General features: G+C 33.6%; 2 pseudogenes; both read right to left on the minus strand.

The window, feature by feature from the left end:
* Positions 1-4017: 4017 nt before the first annotated feature.
* LOC142635938 (cytochrome P450 CYP82H23-like) lies at positions 4018-5352 on the minus strand (annotated as a pseudogene).
* Positions 5353-8505: 3153 nt separating this feature from the next.
* Positions 8506-11928, minus strand: LOC142637288 (cytochrome P450 CYP82D47-like; annotated as a pseudogene).
* Between the last annotated feature and the right edge of the window lie 866 nt (positions 11929-12794).

Here is a 12794-nt window from a genome sequence, read left to right on the forward strand (position 1 = left end):
TTCTATATATATTTTTTCTTCTTTCATTGATTTCTTTCACCATAACTCATCAGCTTCGAACTTCTCTTTAGTGACCAATTTACACTATTGTCTTATGTTGTGTTTGACTTACTAGTTAAGCAGTCTGTTCTATGAAAGTGCAGTGCGTTGAGGGTTTTGGGAAAATTGCACCGTGGAATGCCCTATACAGTTATGCTTGTACCCATGCATTATTTAGCTGATATGTTAATTATTCTTCATTTTGGAGGTAGTAGATATTTTAATTAAAAGTTTTAATTGTGCAGTTAAGTGGGTTTTGTATCTTTTTCTTGACACGAAATTCTTCCTTTGAGTTAATATGTTGTCTCACACATAAATCTTTGTCACAAATTTTCAAGCTCATCCTTGATATTATATCTACTCAAACGTATTTGGAAGATATATTTTCTTCCTTTGAGCTTCTTTATATCTTGTGGCAGATCTATGTCATCAAATATCTACATCATAATTTCCTCTCATAATTATCGGATAAATATATGACAAATATACATATTTTTAACATCCCAAACTCTATTTTTTTGCCATTTTATTTAAATATTCTTATATATATATATATATATATATATATTTTTACTATTTCCCCCCCCCCCTCTCTCTCTCTTCCCTACTGCAACCAACAACCACAATTGATTAGCAATACCTGAAAAAAGCCAACCACACCAACACTCATCAAACCCAACACCACCCATACCCATGGCCAAAACCTAGCACCGATTGCAACCAGAACACACCGATCCAGCAACCACTAGACCCATGCCAATCTCATAACCACCAGACACCACTACTGTAACAACCCACCCCACCACCACGGCAACACCCATTGAAACCCGCCCAAAATCAAACCCATTCCAAACCCATTAGAACCCAGCCATAACCACAGCCCCATGCCACCATTGCACCTCCACGACCAAAACCCCCATGCCACAACAACCTATAACCCCACAACCCACCATGACCTAGACCCACCATGGCGCTGCCACCCATCGACCCAAAACCCACTCCCACACAAATCAAAACCCTACACCAATACCACCGAACCACATCACAAACCACCCCGCAACACAAATCAACCCATACTTTTGCAGCTACTACCACCACACGAATTTCAAGTTTAAGAAAAGGGGGTTTTGAGTTTAAGTAGAGGAGAGAGCAGAACAAGAACAAGAGTGAGAGAGAAGAGAAGGAAGACGGAGAGAAATGAAAGAAAGAGAGAGAACAATAATAAATATATATATATATATATATATATATATATATATATATAGAGAGAGAGAGAGAGAGAGAGAGAGAGAATAAAATATTATAAAAAATTATAGAAACTCGCTACAGTACCATTATATATTTAGGATGGTATTGTAGCATAATTGTAAAAAATTTTACAATTGAAAGATTAGGTAATGAGCTTTTTTTGTGCTTTGATGCTAAAATATATCATATTAAACCATATAACTTGTTGGATACTGATGCTCTAATTCTACTTGAAGTAGAATTCTTGATGCAAGCCCATTGTATAGGCTATCACGTTGGCTGGATCCACAACGTATGGTTCATGCATAGACAGCTTTCACAAAACTTTTGGGAGGTCCTAGACTGATATTAAATTTGTTAGGTATGTTGCGTGGGCACGTGTGGAGTTCTACAAACATATATTGAGCTGATCAAGGCTTTATAAACAACTTCAAGAAACCTAAATTGTGACTAGAGTAGTACTTTTGGAGTGTAGCATTCCTTGAGTTGTTACTTGTTATAACTTTTCTGTTCAATTGGATGTTCTCCTTCATCATCCCATGCATAAGATTGATTCATAGAAATGAAAAGTAATCACACAAAACATAACATATATTGTGGAATGGAATAAGACCCTCTGCTATATAATTTGGGCTCTATATGGATAGCTTGGGTTCAATGTTTTTTATCTTCTTGGCTTCTCTTCATCGTCTTGGTTTCTAGGGGAGGTGTCAGTACTCAATACTGCTATCTGATTGCTCCTGGAGCTGGGAGGAAAATTATTCAGTTGATGGGTGTAATTAACTAACAAGGCTTTTATTGAAGCCCATTGGGTAATGGAAAGAATATCTTTGTATGGCGTGAAAATGATGGGCCTTTAGGCAAGAGAATAATGTATGATGCTGCTAATTGCTCCACAAACAGATTGTCTAAATACATAAATGTTGAAGGCCATTGGCTGTGGCCTCCAGCAAGGTCTGATAAACTAGAGTAAAAGTTGAGAGCAAGTTGTGTGAAATGAGACTTGGTGGTGAGGACAGAGTGAGGGTGGTTCGGAATCATCGGAGCTTGAGCAATTAGAGCTACAAAGCCTCAAAGTTTGTTGGTGGCCGCGCTTGGTATGGTTTTCTAAAAATATTCCCAAGTGGCCAAGCTTGGTTAATTAGCTATCAACAATAAAGCTTAGTTTTACAACCATGCATGGGAGCGTACGTACAAGGAAATTTGTCTTCTCGATGTTTGACAGAGCAATGCTAAATAAACCCTTTGCATCGAATTAGACCTCAAATGGAATTAGTATTGGCAATTTAAAGTCCAGTTTAATTATGTGGCTCAAATTTTCAATTGGTAAAATCTAACACATAATAAAAAGACATGGTTTTAGCCTGTCGATGCTGATCAATAAATATGGTAGTATGGCAATGACATCTCTGCCTTATCGAAACATACAATACAAATACAATCCGAGGAAGTTCCCATAGTGTTATGGATCAAGAATTGCAAATCAGAATATATCTACACATATCGATCATTATCACTAGTTTGGCTTAAATATATATCTGTGGTTAAAAGAACTTGGTGGAGCTGAGTTGACCACAACTTCCTTCCTCGCAACATGGCAACAGAGCAAACAATAAACACAATATATCTTTTTCTATACATTAAGTTTTTGTTTTGCAACCCACGGTTTGGCCCACTGGGCTGATTCTTGTATTGTGGAAGAGCCCATCATTCTCTTCTGTGTCTACAATTTTGTTGGGAGTTATTAAGGGAAATGGATTGGGCCCTTCTCTCTCTCTCTCTCTCTCTCTCTCTCTCTCTCTCTCTCTCTCTCCTTTTATTTTTCCAAATAATATATATTTAATCAGGAAATAAATTCTTTTATTTATCCTTTAGTTATTCGAAGTTTGGAACCATAACAAACAGCAATAAGGGAATTTTAAGTCAATTAAAATGGTTGGTTTTAAAATAATATTTTTAATAAATATAAAGTTTCTTTTATTCTCGACAAATATTCACATGAATGAGTTCTTGTTGTAAAATAAAAGAAATGGCAATACAAGTTAGAGGAATTACAAGACAACATATTATATGAAACTAGTTCTTTAAGAACACTATATCATCCATAAGTTTTTATATGTGCATCTCATATTTATAAAGACTATCTCTTATAGGCATGAAACCATAACAAGTAAAGCAATTTTAAAAATATTTGTCACTCACCGGATGATTTGATAAGTAATTGAAAATTCTAGGGATGGACAGGAAAATTTTATCTCCTAACTTTTGGAGGGAATTTCCTCCAACCCACTACGTGGCAATTAATAAAACAATGTAAATGTATTTCTACGTGCATGACTTATTTAATAAGTCATATAACTTGTTTTAAATAATATATATGGATGGTTTTATGAGTTGTCAAATAGTGGGTGGAGGAGAAAGCAACTCCCGTTAGAGAAAAAGTTTTAGTAGGCTTTTTAATATTCTCTAAAGTGCTAGAGTTGAGAAAAATTATGCGTACCTTGATTTATGAAGATTTTGGGGTTTTTATAGTAGTGTAGAGCTGACCTTCGTTTCTTGGCAGAAAATGTATTTCCTTGTAGAGAAGATTCTCATTAATACTCATTTTTGCGGGATCCTTTCCTTGTAGAGATTCCTTTGATTAGGATTGGTCGTAGAATACAATATATTTCCATGTATAGACATTTGTGGAGATCAAGCTAATTAGTCATGCTGAACCCGTCGGCCTCTTCACCCTGTCGGCCACTTGCCTCGTCCGAAGGTTCTCCATCGGCTTATGGAGGTGCCCGTCGGGTATCGTGGTGGGTTCGTCGGCTTTATGGTGTCACTGCTTTTGTCCTTCTGTCCGCTCACGGGAAGCTGATGGGTCCAGAGGAACTGTCGGCTTCCTTGTGTGTTACATATCAAATCTTTTGCAAGAACATCCTTATCAGAGAGAAAAGAAACCCTTACCAGGCATGTAGCTTTGATGATTGTATCTGGATCATAACTGGAAATTTCATCCTCGTAAGTGACAGTGGATAGCAAAACATCCATAAAATCATGATGTTCCTTCTTCCCACCAAACAATTTTCTCTGCTTATGTTCTTCTAACCATTCTCCAACCATTTGATCCAATTCTTTGGCTGTCTTCTTCATAGCTTTCTCATACCCTCCCATGTCCAACCACCTTAGATAAGGTAGTGCATCTGATACCACAAATGTCCAAGTCAAATCGGAGAATCACCTCAACGCCTTTCGACATTGATCATTCCCTTCATTCTCATACTTGGTTGTAGCCCCACAAAATCGCTTCCCTACAACCATCCTAGATTCCATATTTAGTGTTGTGTACCCAAACCATCTTTCCATTTCCACAAACACCATGTTTTTCTTGCCCAATAGCTCAAATATCTCTTTAATAGAATCATTTACCTCGGCCTCTCTAATGTGTTTGAGCATCTCAAGGCGGTGGTTTGAGAGGACTTCCAGCACGGCCATCTTTCTCACTTGGCGCCAATAGGGACCGTAAGGGCTAAACCCAAACATGGCATAGTTGTACCCCAATAGTTCTAGAGCTAGAGCTTTTGGACGATTGGCAAAGGCTTTGTCATTAGTGGTAAAACATTCTTTAACTATCTCCCAACTGCTTACTGCTAGAGTTTGATGCACACCTAACCAGATAGTGAAGATTGGTCCATACTTGTCAGCCATGTTACCCAAGGTAATATGGGGTGGTTGTGACCCTCCTAGTAGGTGGAGGTGGCCAATCAAAGGCCATGCAGTACCGCCAGCTTTCGGTGGAACTTTACTTTTACTATCAGATTTTTTCTTGATATACATAAGTACAAAAGAAAGAAGAAAAATAGAAAAAAGGCGAAGATGTTAGCCACAGAAGATAGAAGTTGTGAAGAAATATTACAAGAGAAGGAAGAGCGTATGTTTGCTATTTAAGGTTATTAGACTGCGGCAAAAATCTCATGCAAGGGGTTTACAACTTAATTTTTATAATGTAACATTCTTAGTCCTTTAACATGGATTTAGGTCCTCACCAACCTGCTCACGTGCAATTGTCTGGTGTAACATTTCTTAGTCCATTTGATGAGTGAGGTTTTATTCGTTATATTAAACTATAACTCAAAACTTGCAATGTTTTCCCTAATTTGAAATGGACAACCACGAAGGCAAGAGAAATTAGACAAGTATTACATACTATATAATAAATAATTGGATCCTAAAATTGTGGTTGCCTCAGTTTATTAATATTTATTAAAAACTTTACCAAATTACATTACATAGTTTTCTTATAATTTGTGATAATTTCAAATTAGACTTTGAATTTTAAAATTATTTATTATATAACAAGAGTTGGGTCCACTATTGAATCAAGTTCCTACATTCTCCCTACGCCAAGCAGCTAACATTTATTAATGACTTTGATAAATTACAAAATTTCGCCGCAAGTTGGTTCTTCGATTTCCTTTAATTAGAATGAAAGTAGCTATGAAGTCCCTTTGACCCTTTCTTATAGTTTGGGTTAGTTTCAAATTAAACTATAAGTTTGGAAGAAGACGATGAATCTCTATTTGGTATGCAACCCACCAACTCAATGGGAAAAGGTAACGGATTGGGGTATGAACAAACGAAAAGAAAGACGCCTACAATCCGTTATCAGCAAGCTGTGATATAGGGGGGGGGGGGGTCTGATATACCATATTTGGATTCAAAGAAACAAATATTGTCCAGTACGTCTGCCAGATGGGAGATTAAAAGTTCACGTGGATGTCAAAGGAAGGTTCAGCGATTTTGTACCATATTAAATATTTTTCGTTCAAGTTAAAATTTCTCTAATAGTTAGGTCTGTTGTTTAAATTACATAATTATAAATATTATTTTATATAAATTAATAATGAGTTTTTAAAATGATTTTTTTAATAAATCCTAATCGGTTGATTAATTTGAATATATCCAAGAATATTAAAAAAAATATATTCCCTAACTTTACGGAAAACATTACACATATTACATTTTACATTAAATTTAAATTATTATATAAGTTTATTACAATTATAGCATTTTTTTTCTTTACAAATATGTGTAATTCCTATATTATTGAAACTTGAACTTTAAAGTAATCTTTCAAATATTTAAAATATTTATTATTTTTTTAGAGTTTATATCTCTAATTTCTATACCTATTTGTTTGTATTTTTTTAGCCCAAAAGTAAAGATTTTAGCCCAAATAGGAAATAAAAAACTCATACTTTTCAACCCAAAAATTAAAAAACAAAAAATAAAAATTTGAGCCTAAAACTAGAAAGACAATCTACAAATATAACAATTTAAGACCTAATTAATCTAAAATGGGCCGAAGTCGATTGACTGGACCAAAATGGATCAAGAATGGACAAAATTAGAGTTAATGAATTGAAAGAGACTGAATGAACCAAATTTTACCAAAATGTTACGCTGATATGGCTCAATAAGAGCGTATAACAATAATAAATACAATTCTTTAACTTTAAGATGTTATATATATCCATTGTCTATTTAGGATATTAGAACTTATTAAATTGTAGTTGTTGTTGACATGTTGTAGTTGAGTTTTCTCTTTATCAACAATAAATGAGTTTGTGTACAGACAAGTGTCCGATCGAGTTTCTATAAGTGAGTTTGTAATTGTATTCTAATAAATTTCCAACTTGCATATAAATAAGAAAAGTAAAATTCAAGCATGTACGAGACTTGGATGAATGGTGTTAACACATGAAAATAAATCAATTCTAGGTTGCAAAAGCAACTGGCAACTTATTGTTTGGGATATTGAATTTTGACATGTAGATATTATTATCATAGTGGTTAGTATAGTACAATACACGATACATATCATACAATACGTATCTTATCGTGTGTAAAAAGTATCTTATCGTGTGTAAAAAGTTCCGTATCGTATCGATATATCGTAAGTGTTTATAAATCATACGATACAGTTTACGTATCGTATGAATCGTATTGTATCGTATCATAAAATCGTATGTATCGTACAATACATAGACAAATGCTTTAAAATGAGATTTTTTGTTAAAATTTGTACTTTTATTTGAATCTAACAAGTTGTTAGACTTGTTTTTTTTAACACAAAATTATTAGTTTACTTTATTTAACCTACTAAAATAACATATTCATAAGTTTCTTTTCATCTCTCTCTAACAATTGGACTACATAGTACACACTTACCATTCATTTTAATATTTACAAATTTATTTTATATACTATGAATAAAATATTGATTGACAATATAAATTTTTATTTTTATTTTTTATCATTATTGTTATAAGTCCAAGAAACTAGAATGCCAAAAAAGATTATAAAAATAATATTAAAATAAAAAGAACAAGAAGAGATAGTAAATGTTAATGATGAATGACGATGAAGAAAGTTTTACTGAAGAAATAAGTTTGCAAAATTATAAACATGATGATAACATTGACTTACATGGGATAGATCAGGCAATTTGATGAATTTGATGAAAATAAATTATTATTTTTGATTCATTTGTAATCTATTATTACTTTTGAATTAAGTAATTTGAATGTGTATGTTATACACATGTTAGTTTGATTTATTTAGCTACCTTGTTAAATGTTACTACACAAGCGATGAATAAATTAGTCATTAGTTGAATATATTTAAAATTTATAATGAATATACCCTTTATATATGTATATTTATAATTTTTTTTTTATAAATTACTAAGTGTTTATGTATCTTACGATACATGATACGATATGATATACGATATGAAAAAATGAAAAATCGATTTATGATATGATTCACATTTTGACAGCTATGATTATTATTATTATTATTATAGGATTTAAACCTATAACAGATCATAACTAGCGAACACGCACTTTCCCAAGAGGAGATAAGATTCTAACTCTAGATCATCTACTTTGATATCACAATATATTGTTGATTGTTTTAAAATCTTAAATTATTATGAAAAAATGAATTTAATAATTTAACTAGCACTCTAAGCTATCTATTTTAAATTGAAAGTAATATTTAAAACTTTGATCGAATAGTTTTAGCAAAAGAAAAGTAATATATTTATAGTGATCTACATGGAGAAAACACAACTTTATAGTTCAACTCATGAGATAAATTTATTATTATTATTATTATTATTATTATTACAAATGAATAGATATCATTTATCAAACAATATCATTCAAATTATGCATACACTTGAGCAGCAAGATGAGAAGTAAGATCAACTTCCAATGGGGTGGCTTTCAGGTCGGTAAGTCCAACTTTCTCAGTCATGTCCACGGGTTCATTTGATGGGGTTGCAATTTCGAAAGCATGCAACAAGATAGCTAGTGTGAGTTGTGTAACTTGAAGAGCAAATGAAATCCCAGGGGCACATTCTTCTACCACTGCCAAATGGTATCAACTCAAAATGTTGGCCCTTAATATTGACACCCTTGTGAGTTATAAGGAATCTTTCAGGTCGAAATTCAGTTGGATCCACCCGCACACTTGGGTCTCGATGGAGTTTTGGAACATTAACAAGAAGTCGTGTACCTGTTGGGATGTTATAGCCAGCCAAAGTACAGTCTTCCAAGGACTCATGTGCCACTAAGAGTGGTGCAGTAGGGTATAAACGCATTGTTTCTTTAAGGATAGCTTGGAGATACTCCAAGTTTTTCACATCTGATTCCTTCACTTGCCTTTCTTTACCAACTTGGACGTCTAATTCTTGCTGAGCTTTCTTTAGAGCTTCACGATTATTGAGAAGTAAAGAGAGAGCCCAAGTCAATGTTACTGTTGTTGTTTCTGTGGCAGCTAAGATAAGGCCCTACAATGCAAAAGTAATGCAAATGAAATGTGGGGAATTAATGTCCTTCTAAATATCAGTACGCGTATAAAAGAAAAAGGTGTAGAATTTATAAAGTTTTGCTTTAAAATGAATCAAATTAGTTTGTAAATTTTCAAGTTTGCTAAAGTAATTAGGTAAATCTTGTAAATTTATATTGACACTATTCATTTTGAATTTAATTATTTAATTATATATTCTTTCTTTATGTATTTCGAGGATGAGGAGAGAGAGAGAGAGTGGATGGTGGTGTAGAGAATTAACACGAAATTTCCAAATCTGTAAGAAACAAAAATAGAGAAAAACACACGCCAAAGAAAAATAATCATACTCATAAAATAATATTTACGTGGTTCGGCAATTTGCCTACGTCCATGGAATTACAAGGATTTCACTATTATCAGGAAAAAATATAAAGTGCGGCCGTACAGTTTTTCGCTCTCTCAAAAACAACCACAACAACCCTAATCACTAAAACAACGTTTTTCTATATCCTGCGCACAAGATTCTAAATTCTCAGAAAATCTCCCATTAAAAACCATGCAACATTATTTGGGTTGAGTCGTTAACCGGATCAAATACAATTAGGCTTTACAAAGCCCAACAGGTGATTGTTGTGTATGAAAAAAGAGAAACAAATTTAAAAATCAAGAAAATTTGATATTTTAATAAAATGTAGTGTAAAATTGATAATTTGATGTGGACTGTTTAAAAAGTGAATATATAAAATAATAAAATAAAAAAAGTACATTCTTATACTAAAATAAACAAATTTTTTTTTGCATAAACTAATGCAAATGCTCAACTCCACAAGTCCACCTCCACAATAAGACGAGTGAATCAATTTTGCTATTTTTAGGATCCAAAATGTCTTCCTAACCTTCTGCAATTTTCAGGAACGTGTTCGTTGGCAATTTCATCTTCCTAAGTGATTTGGTGAATGACTTATTTAAAATATTAATATTGGACTACTTTCCACCCCCGGGCCGCCCCCAAAAAAAAAAAAAAAAAATACTACGTTTGCCAATGCAAATATTAGAGTTTGTGAACAATACTTACGAATGAGAAAAACATTCTTATACACTCGTTAATATATACTATGTATTTATTATATAGTACCTGTGAGGACCCGAGGACCTGAGAACCCGAAGACCCGAAGAAAGGAAGGCCAACATTTAGAATGAAAGATGAGGTCTCTCCAGGTGTGCCCGAAGATGAGGTGGCGTGGACGATAACTAAATAAGGGGCATGTTACAAATATCTGGTTGTAATAGGCTGATTTGGAAGGTTGCAAGGTTGCATTAAATGCTGGGCAACAACCATTTTGGCCGCATTAATTAGCAAGCATCTCCTCTATCCGTCGCATTAATGTGGACATGACCTGAACAGTACGGGATGCAAAGTGGAATCTTGTTCCATTGCCGACGGACAAGTGTCACGGGAAAAGGACCGCAGATTGCAAGGTGTAAGGCTACGATGAAAGCAAAGAATAGTATAAATAGGAATCAAGAGATTACGAGGAGGGGGCTTTTTGTTGTTGAACCCTCTCTACCAAATGTATTGTATGAGGACTCTTAAGTGAATAGAGCAACAATAACGTTTCGAAGATTGATTTTATGAGCTTTTGGTCCTTACAGTACCCATAATTTCACACGTCCACAATTTTTTAAACATGTCCAGACTTAACAATGAATACATAATATATACAAACAATGTACATTAATGAGTGTGCAATAAACCTCTTTGATATTTAGCGAGGTTTTTAGTATTGTTTATTGTATGCGTGAATTAATATGGTAATGAACCAAAAATGGGCAGGAAAAAAAAAAAACCTTACCAGGCATGTAGCTTTGATGATTGTAGCAGCATCATAACTAGAAATCTCATCCTCATCAGTGACAATGGATAACAATACATCCATAAAATCCTGGTTTTCCTTCATCTCACCGCACAATTTCCTCTGCTTATGTTTTTCTAGCCATCCTCCAACTATATGATCCAATGTTTTTGCAGTCTTTTTCATAGATTTCTCATATCCTCCCACGTCCAACCACCTTAGATAAGGAAGTGCATCTGACACCACAAATGTTCCAGTCAAATGGAAAAAATCTCTCAATGCCTTTCGACATTCATCATTCCATTCATTCTCATCCTTGGTCGTAGCCGCACCAAATCGCTTCCCTACAACCATCCTAGATACTATATTTAGAGTTGTGTACCCAAACCATCTTTTCATTTCCACAAACACTTTGTTTTTCTTGCCCAATAGCTCAAATACTTCTTTTATAGAGTCATTTAGCTCCACCTCTCTAATGTGTTTGAGCATCTCAAGGCGGTGGTTTGAGAGGAACTCTAGCATGGTCATTTTTCTCATTTGGCGCCAATAAGGACCGTAAGGGCTAAACCCAAATATGGCATAGTTGTAGCCCAATAGTTCTAGAGCTAGAGCTTTTGGACGGTTGGCAAAGACTTTGTCATTAGTGGTAAAACATTCTTTAGCTATCTCCGAACTGCTTACCACTAGAGTTCGATGCTCTCCCAACCAAATAGTGAAAATTGGTCCATACTTGTCAGCTATGTTACCCAAAGTTATAAGGGGGGGGGGGGGGGGGGGGGTGTTGTGACCCTCCTAATAGGTGGAGGTGGCCAATCAATGGCCATGCATTGCCAGCTTCCGGTGGATCTTTCTTTTTACTACTAAATTTTTGAACTCTTTTTGATATACATAAGTATAAGAGGAAGAAGAGAAATAGAAAGAAGGCTAAGATGCTGGCCATAGAAGATAAAAGTTGTGAAAGGATTTGTAGTTGTACTATGATTATATAATCTATATAAACCTGGTTTAAAACACTAGTATTACTATTTATTGCTGTGTATCACTAATAAATAAAGAAGCTTATTTTTTTGAAAAAAAATAAATAAAGCAATGCAAATCTCCACTATCAATCCCACCATCTATATATATATCGGTGAAGTTGAGAGAAAATACAATTAAATTCTAAATTAGAGTCTAATTTTGTGCCATGTGTCTTATCTAATTTTAAATTTATGTGTCAAATAAATTATTAGGTGCAAAAATCAAAGAGTATAAATTCAATTAGATTCTATATTGAATTTTAATTGAAATTTAATTTTGTGCCATGTGCCCTATCTAATTTTTTAATTTTTGTGGCAAGTGAATTATTGGGTGCAAAAACTGAAAAGTCTAGATCCAACTAGATTTTAAATCATGTCTAATTTTGCACTATGTGTCTCGTCTAATTTTTTAATTTTTGTGTCAAGTGAATTATTAGGTGCGAGAATTAAAGAGTCTAAATTCAATTAGATTCTAAATTGAATTTTAAATGAAGTTCAATTTTGTGCCACGTGCCCCATCTATTTTTTAATTTTTATTTTAATGACAAGTGAATTATTGGGTGCAAAAACTGAAGAGTCTAGATCCAATTAGATTCCAAATCATATATATATATATATATATATAAATTTGTGATTGGTTTTAAATGTATCTATGCATATGCACAGAGTTACATGTTAGTTTAAATAATAACCCATAAATAAAGAAATTTAAATATCCACTATCAATCCCAGCATTTAATAATTACCCATTGTAACTCCTTTATTTGCTCCATTTATAATAGAGAAATGA

This window comes from Castanea sativa, chromosome 5 (genome assembly GCF_040712315.1).
Source record: "Castanea sativa cultivar Marrone di Chiusa Pesio chromosome 5, ASM4071231v1".
Lineage (NCBI taxonomy): Eukaryota > Viridiplantae > Streptophyta > Magnoliopsida > Fagales > Fagaceae > Castanea > Castanea sativa.